General features: G+C 35.9%; 1 long non-coding RNA gene across 1 annotated transcript in view; it reads right to left on the minus strand.

The window, feature by feature from the left end:
• LOC145694934 (uncharacterized) overlaps positions 1-19,399 on the minus strand; it is a 224,903-nt gene extending 205,504 nt beyond the window's left edge. Inside the window, exon 1 of the long non-coding RNA XR_014133074.1 lies at positions 18,844-19,399. This is a non-coding gene — a long non-coding RNA (uncharacterized LOC145694934). The remainder of the gene's footprint in view (positions 1-18,843) is intronic.
• Positions 19,400-19,664: the final 265 nt, after the last annotated feature.

Consider the following 19,664-nt stretch of genomic DNA (forward strand, 5'->3'; position numbering starts at 1 on the left):
AACTGAGTGAGTTGAAACAAATTATGCCGACATTAATTAGTTTTTAACACTCTTCATGCAAAAGTGTGTTATTAGAAGAAATTCAGGGATGACCAACGCGTCATTCGGAGGTCTTCTCAAACGACTGGCAAGTTATGAGAGGTAGCTCACTGGTGGTGTCATTCTGTCTGTATGTATCATTGTTATTGTTTTATAATTCCCTCTACCAGGCTAGTCAACAAATAAATAAACTGCTAGTGATTTCTGAAATAAAAAAGTAGCCCTCAAATCTGAAAAGGTTGCCGATCATTGTTATACAAATAACTATGTGTTTGAACTACGAGATACGTAACTTTTGCGTACGTTGAAGAATCGGATTCTTTAGGGAATCGCCAGTTATTGATACCAGACATCGAAGGAATCGGCGACAACTCGGTAATAGAGTGACGTAACACTTGGTATATCCTAATATAGCTAAGACTTTTAGCCTTTTATCACCTGCAGGGTGTCTGAGTAGTTCTCGTACCCTTAGGTTTGAGTAACACGGAGAATAATGCGAGTGTAATATTAGTTATGGTATTGGTAATACTGCATTTATGGACTGCATCTCTGCGTTCAAGGACAAGTGGAGCATTTCAGTTGCGAAACCATGGATGATGGATGATGGTTTATGCTGCCTTCTTACGTGGTCACTGAGTGACGTGACTTAGTTGCGTCACTGCTTGTGAAAAGAAATACAAACCAGGCAACCGGCAGCAGATACGAGGCCTCTTGTCCTTTTCTGTTTTCCCCTCCCTTTTTTTGCCCAAATTATGTATGGTGTTGCCAGGACACATAGAAATACACGGAACACGCAAAAACACACATATAGCCATTCATGGTTCGAGATTGCAGTGTTCATTCGGCAACTGTTCAGTTCATATGGTTCGTAGAATCATTTCTAGCGTCTCAAGTTATTCCAGTTTGAGAATGGCTGTTAATAGCAAGCAAGCACTTCTTATTTTGCTGCTCAAAAAGAAGAAACATAGAGGGGAAAAATGTATGTGTATCCTATGCTATCATACTTTGTGTCGTGATCTGTGTGCAGACAAAATGAAATTCTTCAACTACTTCCGTATGTAGAAACCTTCATTTGATGAACTTCTGGAGTTATTACGGGCAGATATTAGGCTATAGGAATTGACACAGTGGTGAGAACAAGTATTACGCCAGAAGAGAAGCTAGTTGTGACTTTAAGGCAAGAACGACGAACACGGACGATATACCATAATCGCTCATCTATTACAAAAACATAATATAAAAAATTGCCATTTGTCCAAGAGTTATGGTGGGAGTAACGGACGGACGTACTAACAGTACAATATATAAGTCCCGCTACGTGATAGTAATAATAATATTAATAGTAATAAATGTAGACCCAGAAATGATTCATTTGGCATAAGGGGTGGCTGAAAATCTGATGAGTAATATAAATGACTAATACCCAAAGAACAAACATAATAGACGACTAGGCAGAGTTGGATTTACCACTAGGCCCACTAGGCCCGGGTCTAGGGACGCAACATTTTGTGGGAAGCAGTTTGAACGAAAATTTAAGAAGCAAGACGAAGAAAAGTGCAAAAGTATAATAATAATAATAATAATAATAATAATAATAATAATAATAATAATAATAATAATAATAATAATAATAATAATAATAATAATAAAAGTCAAATTAAACACTCTTCAAATAATAATTGATTTAGCAAGTCTGTTGGCTTCAATCATTGGTCGTCGAAGCTAAATGAAACTTTAACGTTACGAAGAGACCGGTGAGTATGGTGTATATCATTTCCCCCGCATGTTATTTCCTCAACACCTTGTCACAATATTAATCTAGTTAAATTTCAACAATCCGATTATTTTAATTATTTTAATGAAATTCTTAGTGTTTGAATATTCAAACTATTATGGCCGAAAATTCAAATCGAATTTCTTTCATTATAGCACCAATGCATATTGTAAAACTGAAACTCACCATTCTCTGTAACTTTATTTTTTTGAAAAAATCGTGAATTTGCAGCAATTCGTCTTTCTTCACAATATATGAAAAAAGAAAAATAATTAAAATTTATAGAAAAGACGAACTAAAGGTATTCATAAAATGTTTTCATTATTATTATTTTCTATTGTGTTAAAAATTTCCCCCATCGGATAGGTGTGGAAAACCCGCGACTAGTGCAGGACGGAAAGGTCTAGTGTGCATGTTTCGTCTAATCAGCATTTTTTTTTAAACATACATTGGTATCAACATACACTGACAACCTTGTGCGGTGACAGTCACTGCAGTGTCCCCGTACGAAGGCTACAATTTAAAACAATGCTTTCCCTCGAGTGACGGACACTGAGAGTTGCTCGAGACAGTTGGTGACGGCAACCGTTTTAGTGACGACAACTGCAGTTGCCTCGTACGAATACTACAGTTTAAAGCAATGTTTCACAAGCAGTTGCGTCACTCAGTGACTGCGTATGAATAATCAGTTACGGTTATACAGTTCAGGAACGAGTAGTGTCATGTCAGTGTGTGGGTACACTAACGCCCACCCTCAGGGCAAACAAAGACACAAGTAGTGACTGTCTTTAGAGATCGCTTTGACATGGACCCATCTCGAAAAGCAACCCTGCTTGTTTGGGGGAAACGTGCGTTTGCTTCACGATGTGTCGAAAGTAGCCTGCGTAATAGATGTAAGAAGACACGTAAGAAAATATGTACTAACGTCCCTCGGAGAGTTGTCAAGTCTCTACTGGATATATATTTTATATATGTATGTACTCAATTATAGTATTGTGAGTCAAGGATTGGATTCTTTAGAGAATCGATAGTTATTGATACGAGACATCAAAGGCGTCGGCGATAATGCAGTGGTCGGGTGATATCTCAATGGGCGGATGAATATATCATGATTTGACATGATAATTTTTGTATATTGGATAATGTTCTAACAAGGCCATTACAATATGTACTAAATAAATAAAATAAAATTACGCTAACATCGTTCTCTGTGATACTCAAACCTAAGAGTACGAAGACTTCTAGATCACCCTGTGCATGACACACTGATATGATCGATTTGTCTGTATACGTTATGAATACCAACTTACCAAGGAGTTACAAAACAATCTCTTGGAAAATCCAACGAAAACATGTAAAATCGACCATATTAAAACTTTATGATATAACTCTCAAATGAAAACACGATTATTAGTCGTTATTATGGAAATCAATGGTTTAACCTGAACTAGTGAATAAAAAGGGAAGGGGTAACGCACTAAACTTTCTTGCTCCTATTTCATAAATCATAAATCATTATTGTAGCTTAGAACCTTCTTTTTCAGCAACGAGACTATATGAGACGTGGACCTGAAATTTTAAGGTAGAACCCAAGCCACTGTAATGAGTTCAAAATTGCAGTGCTCTCTACCTGGGACCTCGTGTCATAGGCACGCGCGCTAGCTACTGGATCAGCGGAGAGGGCAAAATCATGATTCGTTTCATGCTGAAGAGTTAGTACTGAAATACTTTCATTATGTATAAAATGTGAACATAATAATAATAATAATAATAATAATAATAATAATAATAATAATAATAATAATAATAATAATAATAATGTTGTTATTGTATATTTCGTCTGGAGAAAACTCACTACACAGATTAATTCTCCGTTTTTGAATATTTGCTAAAAGAAATGGGGAAATATGATTAGTACTGAAACATTTATTTTTGAAATATGAACAAATTCGTTGTATATGTTTGACAAACTCGGCCAACGAGTAAACTGTCATTAGTGCATCTTTTGAAAGAGAAACAACTAAAATAAATTATAAGATTGTTAATTATTTTATTTTTAAAAAAATGGAATATGAAGGAAATAACTATTGGAGCTGTCTTCTAAATAAATAAATAAGCTGTCTTCCGGTTTCAATATTAATTGAAAAAATAGCACGCCATACAAACCAAACTCTTTTACATGGCGTACACGTGACAGCGCTGCTTGTTACTTCTGTTATTATTTAGTACTTCTTTAACACAGAGACTATATTATGACGTGACTATACTCCTTAACGTGGAATCCGAACCATATTCACTCCTACCTGGAATCGAATGTGAGTTTCCCGCACAGATCGCAAGAATAGTAATAACTTAGCCATGATGTTATGTAGGTTTATATATTAAAAATACTTATTTGTCGTAATCATATGGAAAAATAAATGCTTCATTCCTTTATCCTAAACGTGAATAGAAGCAGTAGCTTATAATACAGTATGAAAGGAAAAAAGTAAAGAATTGGGATGTGGGATTTCCAAACTTGAATATTGAAAATCGAATATCGAATATGTCGAAACTTCATCGATATATCGAAAATCAAAATAAAGAAAAATAGAAAATACTGAAATAAACCGGAAATCGAAAATATCGAAATATATCAAAAGATATCAAAAAGTAAAAGGTATTAAAAAATATCGAAAAATTGAAAATCAAAATATATTGAAATATCGAATTATGAAAAATATTGGAAATAGAAGTATTGATAAATGTTAAAAGGTATCGAAAATATCAAAATGTTGAATACCAAGATATCGAAAAAATATTGAAATACCAGATAAGAGAGAGAAAAATTAAAAAATCGATATATTAACCACCAAAAATCGATATACTAACCACCAATATATATATATTTTGATATTTGAAAATGTCACTCAGTCAAAAAATATTTCGAAATATGATGTTTCATAACCCAAACTAAGAGTCTATTACAGTCATTTTCAACTTATTTTTTTTATGACACTGGAGCCCACCATTCCGTTTGGAGCAGAAAGCGAAAGGGTGAAGAGGTCGTGGCAAGCAGAAACGTATTTGGGAATTGTTGACAGTTTATCACTAGCTAGTCAAGAATCTACGAGTAATGTACTTGGAAGACAGTTGATGTTTTTGTTCGCGTCTTAGGCTGCCATTCCATCGATAACGTTAAGTTACTCCGTATGTTTCCTAAGCGAGTTTACTCACTGAACATGAGAGAAAAATTAAAAGACATTGTAGAATATCTAAAGCGTGGGACACAGCCAATGGCATATGGGTTAGGCGAATGAAACGAAGGCTGTGACATAACGTTGCCATACGCTTATTGGGTTAACATTGGGTTAACATCCAGGAAACTGGAAGGCCACATGTTGGGAGTAACATAGTCATGAAAGTTGTCGAATAACCATTCTTGGTGGTTTGAGCTATATAAGAAGGTGTGAATTTCTGCTGAAAAACATATGGCCTCCTACGCGCTACAGCAATAATCCAGGGCTTCTGAGCTGTCTTCAACACCTCAGTGCAAGCAACGGCATTGACTTTATCACATTGACGAAAGAAATATAAAGCAATCAGAACACCTTTACTGCTCTGATCTCCAGAACCTCACTGAAGTTGGACATTTGGTGTGCTAGAAGATTGGAAGTTCCTCATGCCGGTTCATCTTCTGGTCCTGGACAAATTTTTACTCATAAAACAAAACCCGGAGCACTACGGACTCCTCTGGTTGTCTCAGCTTGTTTAAGAGATGCCTGACTATGGTCAGTCAGAAGTTTCGCCCTGGTTCTCTCGGACAAGAACTGTCCTCTCGGTATCATGTACAACTTGTAACGAAGATTCTCATAAATCCACACTTTGGATGGTGATCTCATCAATCTGCAGCCCTCTGTCGTGTTCCTGCTATGACTTCCCAGTATCCTGATTGATGACAGCTTGGATAGAACGGGCAAATTATGGGGTGCCGATAATGTCCAAGCCCTCACAATGAAGTGGGGGAACAGTGGCCAAATCACTCCTAATAGCTCCTTTCAGGAATGCGGCAATCTTTGAATCGAGTGACCTGTAGCCAAGGAGACGATGATGTTTCATGGGTTAGCCTAGGTTTTCCATTTTTACTTACAGAAAGAAAGGAGTTGTAACTATGACGTACAGGATACTGTGTCACTTATGTGTTCTCAAATATCTGCCACAATTTGTATACAATATGGCTAATGAGATGTAGCCCTAAAATTATTATTAATTCTTAAAGTTTAATTTTTGCTTTTAACTATAATGTTATCTAAAGATTCCAGATTGCATCAAGCAGAACAAAATGACACGCTTGAGTGTAAAATTCTCATGTGTAGTTTTCGAGAAAAGACGGATATTTATGGAAGCAAAAACTCCGTTCGTTACTATTAATTCATTGTTTTTATTTTGCTAAATTAGTTTGCTTTATTCATTTATGTACAGTATGTGTAAAAAATACACTGTTCGGCAGCAGATTCTATCTATTGTTTGTCTTCTCTTAACGGTGATACACATCTCCTAACAGTGACGCGAATACTACTTAATTCCTAATAATAATAATAATAATAATAATAATAATAATAATAATAATAATAATAATAATAATAATAATAATAATAATAATAATAATAATAATAATAAATATTGAACTTTGGATAGAAAATATACAACATTTTATTTTCAATGGGATTTCGAAGTTAGTAATTTTTAATTTCGGAATTGATAACAGCACGTCCACGCGTCCAGACACATCCACGAGACGAGGCGAGACAGAATACATTCAATACAAACATATACGCCTTCCGAGACGAGATATTGCTTTTGCAATAGTACTTTTTTCTAGACACCCTAGTCAACGCAAGTAATAGAAAAGATATAGACAACTTGTTCTTGATCCTCTTGCTAACATTTCTAGATTCTTGCATGCGCAATACAGTTCTTGATTGATTAATTGCTGGGTATTTTAGTGGGTTTGGGCACAAAACCTCGGGGCAAGAACCTCGCCTGGCCAGAACCTCGCCGCCCAAAACCTTGCGGGACAAAATCTCGCCAGGCCAAAACCTCGCTTGTCCAAAACCTCGCCGCCCAAACCCTCGCGGGTCAAAATCTTGCCAGGCCGAAACCTCGCCTTGCCAAAACCTCGCGTCCCAAAATCTCGCCATAACCAAAATCTTGCCTGCAAAAATCTTGCGGTCCTGATCTCTGGACACAGAATCTCGCCTGGTCTAAACTACGCAGGACGTAATCTTGCCTGGGAAGAAATGTTAGTATAAAACCTCGTCACGACGATTTCTTCGATGTTGAATGCTATATATATTGCTATATGTATATATTTTGTAATAACACATAATTGCATTAAAATAGTAACAAGAAAGTATTCTAACGCGTGCTTTGAAAATCTGTATATATAAAAATGAAAATGACTATGTTTGTGACGTCATACCTCTTGAGCCACCCGACCGATTTCGATCAAATTTTCAACATAGATGAGGCTCGGGCCTGGGACGCCTTTGTAATTTCACTTTGACGACATAATGAAGTGGAGGGGGAGATATATAAAAATAAATAAAACTTAATAACTCTTGAACCAAGAGATCACTCTTGATCAAATTTGCCAGACAGATCAGGTCACTGCCTGGGATGGTTTTCATCATTTTACTTTGACGGGAAGCCGGAGGGAAAGTGGGAAACATATAGAAATACATAAAAATTAAATTGACTGCGTTTGTGACTTAATAGCTCATGAACCACCCGACCGATCTCGATCAAATTTTCAATATAGATGGAGTTTAAGCCTACGGGGGGGGGGGGGGTATTTCACTTTGATGCTGACCTTAGGAAATTCTAACAAAATCGAATAATATTTATGAAAGTATGAATTAATATGTGAGTTTTTACGTCCCTCGATTACGTCCTGTAGGTTAAAGGAGACGTAGATGATCAGGATGAAGAAAATGATGAAATGAAGAAAGTAGAAAAAAACGGGAATACCAAAAGGAAGAACACACACATAATGTTTTGTATATTATTATTATTATTATTATTATTATTATTATTATTATTATTATTATTATTATTATTATTATTATTATTATTAATGTTATTATTATTATTATTATTTGTAATATGGAACTGCATATTAAGAAACTCATTGGGTAAATTTTAAGGAAAGGTTTCATTCCGCAAATTTTTGGCCAAGCGAGATTTTGGGCGGCGAGGTTTTGTCCATGCGATGTTTTGGCCCGGCGAGATTTTAGCCCGCGATGTTTCGGGTGGCGAGGTTTTGGCAACGTGAGGTTTCGGCCTGGCGAGATTTTGTCCCGTGAGGTTTGGGGCGGCGAACTCTTGGCCACGCGAGGTTTTGGGCGGCGATATTTTGGCCCCGAGATTTTGTCCGTATTCCATTTTAGAGAGAATGTCAGCAACGAGGATATCGGTTCCCGTCACTGCATAATACTGCTGTCTAAATCAGTGTTAGGACGGACTTCTGGGGGGAGGGTTATAATATTGTTACTTAAAGCTAATTTTAAGAGCTCCAAAATCTGGGATGGTTTTTTTTATACATAAAATTGGAAAGTTTACTCTTCTGGGGGGCGGCGATCGTAAAATACTCCTTATTCTAACCCAAGCTGCAATTTTATTTCAGCTGCTAATTATTATCAGTTTTTTCATATAAACATTTTGGACCACATGGAATGAAATTGGTTATTACTCACCTCCTCTGCTGGGTTAGGGCCCTCGTCTGCCTAATAGGGTAAATGGGTTAAAAACTTGTCTTTCGGCCTGATTAAGGTTTTTCCAATATTTTCAGGTTTTCAAATATATATATAAAGAAGTCAGTTTTTTTCTTTCTCGAAACGTAGAAGCTCAAACAATCATTGCATTGAATTCGTTTAAACAAACTGAAAATGCCTTTCAACAGAAAAAATTAAAAGAATCAGAGTGAAGTTTTATAACGAAAACTAGCCTTTGGCTAGCTGGCTCCGCTCCCAGACTCCCGTGTTTGCTCGGCCTACTTCCTTGCATCTCTTACGTATCAGCGTTTGCATCAACAGTGAATATCGTGCATTTGCTCTTCATACATTCCTTAATTTGTCCAGCTGAGGGCTTCGCTCCCACCTTTGCTCGATCTATGGCCTTGCACCTTTTAAACCCACAATTCTACCGAATTTCAAATTACTTTTCCTATTTCAACTATCTAAAAGATAAAATTTTGTATCCCAAGAAAAGGCCTATTTAAAACATGGGAATTTCTTCATCTCCCTTTACACCCCTTAAAATAAAAATATTCACTTTTGGCAATTCTCCTACCGGTTATTCCCGGAAAGCGACAATCATGCCAAATTTCGTCATTCTAATCCTGTCGGAAGTGTCTAAACATTTTGGGGTGTAGAAGACGTTCCATATAAATAACATGGGAAAGATTTTTCAGTTCCCCATAAAACCACTCTAAAGTTGGATTTTTTAAAAACTTTTACTGATTTAATTAGGTAATGCTAACGGAAACGTAGAAGCATGCCTAATTTCAAGTTTTTATTCTAATTTCAAGCACCTGAAACATGAGATTAAAGGTTAAAAAGAAAAACATTTAAATAACATGGAGAAAATCTTCAATTCCCTTTTAGACCCGCTAAAAATTAAAAATATTAACTTTTGGCAATTTTCCTGTCGGTTAGTCCCGGAAACCTACAATTATGCCAAATTTCAATTTTTCATGTCCTCCGGAAGTGCCGGTACCCCTTTAATTTATGACAGTTCATGTAGTTTTATATATACCATAGTTAGGATTACACTCGTCATTGTAAATAATTTTTTCTAATGGTCAACTTAAAGATCGATACCTTAGGGATTATTTGTAGTTACTATTGCATTAAAAAATATTTTCGAATGTTTCATAACGAAAAGTGTTTATCGATCTCCTACTACGTTTTTCAATATTTTAGTTAGTAGCAATATGGCCAGTACTGTGAGAAGGAGGACCACTGAAGGGGCGAAGAATTCGAGTAAAGAGCCTATCCCTGAAGCTACCCTGCAGCTCCGCCACTTTACTTTCCATTATTTACAACACTCGAATTCACATATGTTTGAATTTAATTTCTGGGGAAAGAACTCGCAAAAGAAAGTGCGAGACCGTGAATGTGTATGTGTATTACCACAAGTCAAAATTTGTGAAATGTATCCATACTCACAGTATTTAACATACCATGAACCATTTGTGGCTTCCTGAAAGAATCAACTTATAATAGAAAATGCCAATATGCACTCAAGAAAATATATATACTTCTCAGCTTAAACTCCAGGATCCAAATATTGACACTTTTATATCAAAAAGAGTCTATAACAGGGAAAAATATAACTGTAAGAAAAACTAGGACTTTTACGCCATGTTTCGAAAAGGGTCTAATGGAAACTTAAAACATGTCAATAAACAAGACGTCAGTTATTGATAGCTTCTCGAACATATGCTCTTTGTGGAATGTTTACTTGTCACAATTTTCATGACGGGTACCAATGTAAACTACTTGGAAGATATTCAATGAGAAAGTATATGCATAGGGACTTCAGTTAAGATGTACACTTATAACGAACGGTACTGCTCTGTGGTACTTAATAGCGAGTTTTTAGATTAGAAAAAATTAGGACATATTTTGTCAACTGGCGAAAGAGAGAGAGAGAGAGGGGAAGAGAGAGTAAGGCATCTAACAAATACCGTAAACATGTATGTAGAAGCAAATTACCGTTTTAACTTTTTTTTTTTCAAAATTCTCGTCTAATATTTTTAGATTTCTTTTTACTTCATTTTAGTTTCGCTACAAATCGTTGAACTGTTCATTTTGGCTTCACACACAAAATCCTAAACCAGTTCCATCCAGATAACCTGAATGTTTGTTTCTACGATCAAATCAGTTCCACTGAGGTCTCGTGAATCAAGTCGTTTGTGATCATTAGTTCACAAATTTTTCATTATCGAAAAAAAAAAAAATCTACAGCAAGGTTCATTGCGATTAACAGTACAAATTAAAAGAAAGAAAAAAGTCGGCACTTCACAGGATTCACCTCTAATTCTTTTAGTATTTTATTTCTAATAATATCTTCCTCTTCGGAATGCCGTAAGCAACAATATTCTTATTTCACGAATTAGAGGCAAAACATAAAGGGACGCAACACTGCTCACTTTATAGATTTTAACCTCAGGTACCCAATTTACAGAAGCTGAGTGAATCTCTTTAGCCCAATTGGAACAAGGGTAAAGTAAGAAAAATTTCTCTTCTCCAATGGATATCGAACCCAGACCAACCACAAGTAAGAGTCATCTTACTGACTGCTCCTCTACCGACTCTGTTTTGCAAATTACGCTTATTTTTGTGTGTACACAAAATTTAAAAAAAATCATTGGTAGGTATACAGGAATGTCTTTTATAAAGGTATTCCATATTAATATTTCATAACAACCATGTCAGGGGAAAAAGGGGGACAAAAGTCGTCACTGAATGCTCTAAGATAAAATCGAGACAGTTTGCAATCATATGAGAGTAAAGAGACACAATAAGGAGCGTCATTGAAGGAAGGCAGAGAGGGTCAATTGCTCCCGCACTGAGTTTGAAAAATGCATATTTTTCAACCAATTGCATAGTAATATACTAACTTAAAAGCGGAAAATCTTTCGTCGCTAGACAGTGACGACGGCAGAGGGGGGGCAAGGGGGGCGAGCGCCCCCCTAGTAGCTACTTCTGCCCCCCTGACTGCCACCTAGACTGCCCCCCCAGACTCCTACAATCTTTAAACATTCTACATGTAGTATTTTATATCAGTATCATAACCAATCTCATTGTCAAATTGTAGTCTACTTTCCATGCATTTACTATGTGGCAGATTAGTCCTCAAGCTTTCTTTTTTGAGCGTCTGGGTATGCACGAAATTTCTGGTTTCAAATTTAGCGCCTTTTGAGGTAAATTTTAGTTATAGGGCTACTTCTTTCTTATGATTTTTAATTATTGTGCCTAGCGAACAATAGTAGATTTGGTCGGAATCAACTTCGATTGGAAACAAAAGAAAGGTAAAACCAATTACTTAACTTGTTTGTATTTATCCAGGTTTGAAGTTTTCAGTTTCATATTTTGTTTTATTTAAAGGTTCTGTACTTCTTTTTTCTGGAACATTATTTTCGGCTTTCAATATTCGGAGGATGTGCTTATAACAGCTTAGTTTGCAACTACCAGGGCTTAATTTTTTGAAAGGGATAAAAAGAGTTGTGTTTTCTCTTCCTGCAAATGATAATAATAAATTTATGGAATTAAATTGATTCCCAATGAAACGTATTGTCAGAGTGCTGATCTTTAGTTAGTAATTGGTTTATTATACTAGTGCTCCCTTACTTATTTTGTTTCAAAGTACTGACGTGACGTCTACCATATTGACTAGGAACTGCTGAAAAATTAGTAGTCCAACCCAGAAGGAGCGCATGTGGAGTGGTGAAGTTTTACTTCTTCTACACTTACCCCGAGAGTCAATATACTACCTTGTACAGCGGGGGACACTTCTAAATGGTACACCTTAGCCGTAAATCTCCATATGGCTGTACCATTTAGAAGTGTCCCCCGCTGTACAGTGCTCCAGCTTTTGCGGAGAAGTTAAAAAATCTGAAGATTTCCTCGCACCACTGTTCGTAGCACTACCCCTATCAAATCTAAAATGGCGTCCTTTCAAGTGTTATTTAAGTTTGGGAAATAAGTACACGTTATAGTTAGACGAAGCTAAATCTGCGGAATAAGAATGATGATCTAGACATTGAAATCCTAGATTATTATGCAATGTCAGTTGTGTTCGCAGCGGCTTGATGGACAGCTGTATTCTCCTAAACGAACAGAATTTCTTTCTTTTCATTTTCCGCGGCGTTAAACTTTGAATTTTTCTTTCAGTTTTGTAAGTAATGTAGAGATTCTGGATTAAATATCTGACCGTTGCGGAGGTAGTCTATGAGTACGACTCCATACTTATCCCAGAAGAATGTTGCAAACAGCTTCTCAACCTACTTCTGTGTCTTGAACTTCTTGGGGCGATGGAGAAATGAGTGCTACTACTCCATTGACTGTTGCTTCGATTCAGGATCATAGTGGCACAACATATTTCATCTATGGTTACTACTTGTGAGCGAAATTGATCAGCATTACGGTCAAATTGGAAGAAGACTTCTCTTAATGCCGTCACTCTTTTATTCTCCTGACAGATATTTTAAGAACCCATTATGTTGAGAACTTGAGCATACCGAAGCCATTCTGAATTATGCCACCGACGAGTTCCAAAGAAATGCCCAGAATCTCTGACACAAGTTTTGCTAAGAAGGTAAAAACTGAGAAAGCGGGGTGCAGCCAGACCTCAGATTAGAATAAGTATATCGTGAATTTACTATACACTTTAAAAACTATATAAATAATAGCTTAAATTATTTTTGTCACTCAAAAACAAAATGTTATAACAGTTAGGATCTGGATGTTCGTGAAATTATCTATTTGGGTACACATAATCACTTCAGAGGCCTGAGAAACAATAAGAATTTCATTATTAACATGAAAATTTGTATTTATACATACAGAGATATGTTTTTCTAAACTACGGTTTCATTTTTCTACTAGTACCTACACTCTTTCTGGATTGGACTAGGACATTTTCAGCAGCTCCTTCTAAATTCTCTCTCTCGCTACATATATATATATATATATATATATATATATATATATATATATATATATATATAGCGAGAGAGAGAGAGAGAGATACGTAACATTTAGTACTAGACGAATGTGTTACTTGTAGCATACGCAAAAGTAATTCAATTTATGTTTTACCCACAAACGCTCCTTGTGCCACCAGTGACCCACTTTATTTTTCTCTACGTTACATGCGCTATATCATTCATTTAGCCAAACCCCCGTTGTTCCACTTCAGGCACACTACCCATTCTTTTGTTGTACGAATTTCGTTCAGTTTTCTTCTCAGGTTTTCGATGTAACACGGTATTGTTCAAGGTAGTTGCTAACGAATAAAACTGGTCTTGGGCGTTTGTGGCTTAAGCTTCAAAAGTTTCATTGAAAAATATTTCATGTGCAGACATTACTTATTTGTTAGTTACAAATTTTACTTGAAATAAGTTTAATTTATAATCATATAGGTCTAATATGAAAACAGCAACGAAATTACACAATGTAATGTAAAATAAGTCAAACATAATAAATATGTCATTTTTGGTATGGCAAATAGTCGCCCTCCCCGAAAATGTATCTGCCCCTCCTTTGCCCCCCTAAGAACTTAAAGCTGGCGTCGTCACTGTCGCTAGATGATCTCTCCCCCCTCAAGCAAAATCTGAAATGCTGCTGCTGGACGCGTTCAGTTTCTTTAAAACAGCAATAACAATCACATTTCCCATATCCTTCATTGCAGATTCCAAAATTAACCATTAAAATATCCAAACTGTTTCTTGGAATGTGTCTTAGTTGTAAATTTTTCCACGAGACGAGCGGAGAAATAAGGTTTTCTCGTCTCTTCTTGTAAGTTTTGTTAAAGATTCGTCTTGTCTCGATTATCGAAAAATTATTTTTAGTCTCGTCTCGATTCTTGAAAAAAAAAACCTCTCTTTCGTCTCGAAATTTTTCTCGACTTATTTTATACATGAAATAAAATGAGTTTTTTTTTAGTTTAACGTCCCACGATTATGCCCTTTTAGGCTAAAGGAGACAATGATTACGGCAAGTGAATGATGATGGAAGGATTGGTGGGATGAGAAAGTGGGAGGAAGCGAGAGTACGCGAGAAAATCCATAGATACAATGATGTTCACCACAAGTTTACTTGGCCGGGGATCGAACCAGAAACACGACGCACCAGAGGTAACTGCTCTACCACTGAGCCACTATGCGTTCTCATTTTGTAAATACAATATATGTACAAAATTTATGACCTGATTTTCTTATTAGTTTCATCTGTAAGTTATTAGAGTTCTTCCGTGTCACCAGAGGAAGATGAAGAGAGTCATATAACAACTTTATGAAAATATATTGGGTAATGATTTGCATATGTTTAAACTTTGATAAATGCTCTTTCTTGAGTCCGTCCAATCACTTTATCATTTTATAGCTTTTATACTATGAATTATGTAACATTAAAACAGTGTCTGAGATCTGAGACTTGAAAGAACTAGTACTGTCTATGAGACGAAAAAACAGTGGCGTATTTACGATTTTGTTTCGAGAGGGGTGCTTTGCTAACTTTCGGAGGGGCTTTGCCCGAAAATGTGAAAATTCTGCAAGATATTTCATATACTTTACTGTAGTAGGTAAGATTTCGGGGGGGGGGGATTAAGTCCGAAAGCCCCCCCTAAAAAAAAAATCTCGATTCGATTTTCGTTTCGACACGAGAGGATAAAATCTCGTTTCGTGGGCAACACTAACAAAGCATTCCTTCCTGGTTCGATCCTAAACCATGTGATATAGACTCGTAGTGGCCATTGTGCATGGAAGTTCTTGTCGGAGGGAGGTGAAGACGCCTGCTTTCTCTCACTATTCTAGTTAACTTTTTAATCATTCTTTTGGATTTGTTACAGAACACAACAAAGGGGAAATTAAGTTAAAAGTTTTGCTTTTGGAGAGAAAGTTACGTATAATGAACTTTCGTTTTTTTTTCTTTTAAATTTCGTTTTTTTTTTCATAGCAAACTTCTTAACACATTTTATTTATTTATTTGTAAAGTTATTTTTAAGTTTTGTAGCATTTTCGGCAACGAAGGAAACTATTATTACTTAAGACTGTTTTATGTGGACGTGAAATAATTAAAAAGTATCCCAATTATTGTATATCACAAATCAGTGTGGTAAAAAAAAAAAAAAAAAAAAAACGGGGAGAAAAACTAATATATACTTCTCACTCTAAGATAGGCTAAGCTGATATCTAAATATAAATGTGTCGATATGAAACTTTTAATTAATTGCTGAAATCTAATGTACTAATGAAAGAACATCGAGAAAAACACGAACATGATGTCCACCGTAAACTCATATGGTTCTGATCAGTTTCACGTTTTCCATTAGTATATTAAAATGTAATCAATTATTCATACTTTGAACATGTAACGTTATTTAACATCACGAAAATATTTCAAATTGAGAACTTGAATTGAATAAAAAACATTCCCGAGTTCATAGACATGGGCTACATACAGGCCTGAAACCAGCCACAGAGGTTTAGGGGGGGGGTTAATGGCCAAGTCATTAAAAATTCTCTTACAAACATCTAAATTGTGTTTCTTTTGGTATTAATATTAGCATTTTGTGTTGATGTCTGGGCCACGAAAAGTTTAGGGGGGCCAGGCCCCCTAGTCCCCCTCTGGTTGTGGGCCTGGTTACATACATATTTTTCACATTGATAGACCTGTTTCGCGCAGTTATATCTTTAAGGATAGATGATAAAGAACATAATTAGTAAGACCAACCACAGAAAAACAGTTCCAAACAAAAGCATTTAATATTATAATAGTTTTCCTCCCGAAAAAATGTACTCCGGTGGACTTGGGGCTTTTTCAATTCAGGTCCTCAATTACACCCCAATTAAACTGAAACTTTTATGTAACGAAAAAAATACTACGTTGTATTATTGTACAATTCAGTAAGAAAAGAGTAAAACATAACGATAACGAAACATCACTCATTGCAATAGTCAATTCAAATAATTATGGTGGAGGTGCTGATTTCCGCAAATATGAGTATAATTTTATCTGGTAACACGCACACATACACACACACACAAACACATACGACGTCACGAAATAATGTTTCTGGCATTATGTAACACATATTTACGTGTATTGTTACGGAACAAATTCAGTGTTCAATGTGAACTTTTTCATTACGTAGGGAATATGAATCTTTCCGGGTAGGAGGCAGGACACTTTTTCTTTTGTAAGAATTCCTAATTCAGCGGCTATAATAAGTCCAAAATTGTTTCTGAGAGCATCAAGATTTAGTTTGTATTTAAGTTACAGTTTGTTTTGCTAGTTTGCGCACTTTATAAACCACATTCTCTATTCAAGAATTGAAATGTAAAAAGAGATATAACCTCCGAGGCCATATATATATATATATATATATATATATATATATATATATATATATATATTCGAGATTATTCTAAGTGTGGACAGTACCGATTTCAGTTTCAATTTTATGTGACGGGGATGATTCTTAATCATCAAACGAAACATTCGTCACGTTAACATGATAATTTCTACGAAAAACCATGTGAATCATGTTTTAAGTTGATAGTAGGGAATAAATTCGTCCGCTCATTCTTGACCGATTTTATCCGTAAATAATAAATCTGATTGGGAGAACCCTAAAGAAAATACACTTTTTTCTTTCTTTTTACGAAGGTCAAATTCTTACGTCACGTATGTAGAATATTTAAGCTCAAACAGTAAAATGTTCCCATAAATATATGTTGAAAGCCTTGATTAACTCCATATTAAAATATTTGAGAATATATACTACTCTGTTTAACCAGTGGGTAGCACGTTCGTTCTTGTTGCGTTTTGTCCTAGATTCGATTTCCTGTGAGGATTTTTAGTACGGACATTAGATTTGAAAAGAGAAATAGTTAACTGTAAGGAGGCGCGCATCCAGAAATTTCTGTAGGGTGGGGTCCAAAGTTTGGAAGGTCCAGTAATAAAGACGCAACGTTTATGTAGTATGTAATGGGTGTTTTCCTAAAGCCAATAAAAACTATAACTAGTTTTTGGGTACTGCCACCTCTATTCTCACGAAAAATGATAAAATTAAATTTCTTTTATCAGAAAAGAAATAGTAGAAAAATATAGATGATGAATAAGTTCAAATGTTTAGCCGACATCAGTAATGTCTCTGCTAAGGAAGTATAATTTTAATAAGAAAGTGTACGAATATATACTGAGTTACGAGATTTGGGAGTCAATACCCGGTGAACCCCATGTAGTACGTGTACCCCTGGCTGTAAGTAAATAGAGCCCCCCCCCCCAAAAAAAAAGAAACAGTGTCCAATACGTTTTTACGAACTGACCACGCCACAAAGTTACACCAAGTTCACAACTAGATAGCTCCCTTCCCTCCCCTGCGATAAACACCAACCATTCTGGAAACTTTCAATTGTTTGTTGGTATGTATCAATGCTTAGGTAAATTGAAGTCTACTCTGAAAAAAATCTCAGCCCCTCTGCATATGTATTCTGGCTACGAGTCTGCAACTGAGTTAAAGATCTGGACGGGCTCGAGCAGAGCCCGCGGGCTTAAGCCCGACCCGGCCTGCGAGCCGGACTCGGGCCTACAAAGTATATATCACTTCAGGCCCGGGCCGGGCTCGGCAGTAAATTTTTAAATATACAACCATATTTTTCGGGCCTTTTCGGGCCTAACTTTGTAAATATACTGTAGAACGACATTTATTGGACCGTTCATTGTGGACGACTTTTAAAGCACAACTGCAAAATTAAACCTCTAATGACTGTAAATAAAAGTACAATATATGTTAATTATTAAGTTTCTGTAATTCGGATATATGTCGGGCTCATTTGACTATTACACAAGCTCGGGCCGGGTCGGGCCTAAATGCTAAAACATATTTCGGACTCGGGTCGAGCCTCATATTATAAATTCACGGGCCGGGCCCGGTCCGAGAAGACCTCTAAACTGAGTCCACGAGCAGCAGCCTACAGTATGCGTGGGTGACAATCCAAAATTTCAGTACAATTTAATCAACTCTATAAACTGAAATAATAATAATAATAATAATAATAATAATAATAATAATAATAATAATAATAATAATAATAATAATAATAATAATAATAATAATAATAATAATAATAATAATAATAATAATAATAAACTAAAGTTAAATGAATATTAATCTAAGAAAGTAAAGTAAATTAAAATCAATAATAAATGTCAGTTGCCCTAGGAAGATCTATTTTAACATCAATGAAAAATGAGTCTTACCATTCTTCAATGATATTCCTCTGTCCATCGTGAAAGGTAGTTGACAGACCGGGATGTCCACTCAGATAAATATATATATTTTTTTAGTCGTTTAACCAGTGTCCACAACAAAATAAATCATACAACACAAGAAGGTCCTTTTCGTATCATACGTTGACCACACGTCAAACAGGAAAACCGTCTGCATGGTTCTTCTGTAAAGTTCTGTGTGGTGGATGGATGTTATAGGAACCTTCACTTCTGCATGATAGTACCCGTGCGTCGTAGATTTTTTTTTTTTATCCATCCCCTTATGCCTATTCATCAGACGAACCTACTGCTAAAAGAAATGTGAGGTGGGTCTACCACTCCTTGTTTCACCCCCTCCACCTTTGGCCTGATTTCTTTTGTCCAGGTGCAGAAGTACGTGAAGAATATACTCTCCGCAGGAGGAAAGGAGAGAGAGAAAAAAGTTCTCATGGACCACTCCTGAAGCAGGAGATAGACATTCAGCATCCTGGAGAACCTTATGAATTTTTGTAGAAACTGTTCGGAGAACGTAAAACTTACTGAAGACAGCGAATATTCTGTACTAGATTTATCTTCAGTTGTAGCAATATCTTTGTTTATACCAGAATCCTTTTGTGTTGGTTATGAGGGATGACACACGGTAGCAAAACTTTTTTTTTCTTTCTTTACGGGATGGTTATATGGGATGAGAAAGGTTCATGGATGAATAAAAAAAAATCTGCAAGAGAGGAGGGGAAGGTTTTGCCACCATCCCAACATAACCCTTTCCCTGGAATCAAAGGTGTGACGGCCTATTATGTATTCAAACGTTT

Source organism: Thermobia domestica, chromosome 9 (assembly GCF_964235325.1).
Source record: "Thermobia domestica chromosome 9, izTheDome1.hap1.1, whole genome shotgun sequence".
Taxonomy (NCBI): domain Eukaryota; kingdom Metazoa; phylum Arthropoda; class Insecta; order Zygentoma; family Lepismatidae; genus Thermobia; species Thermobia domestica.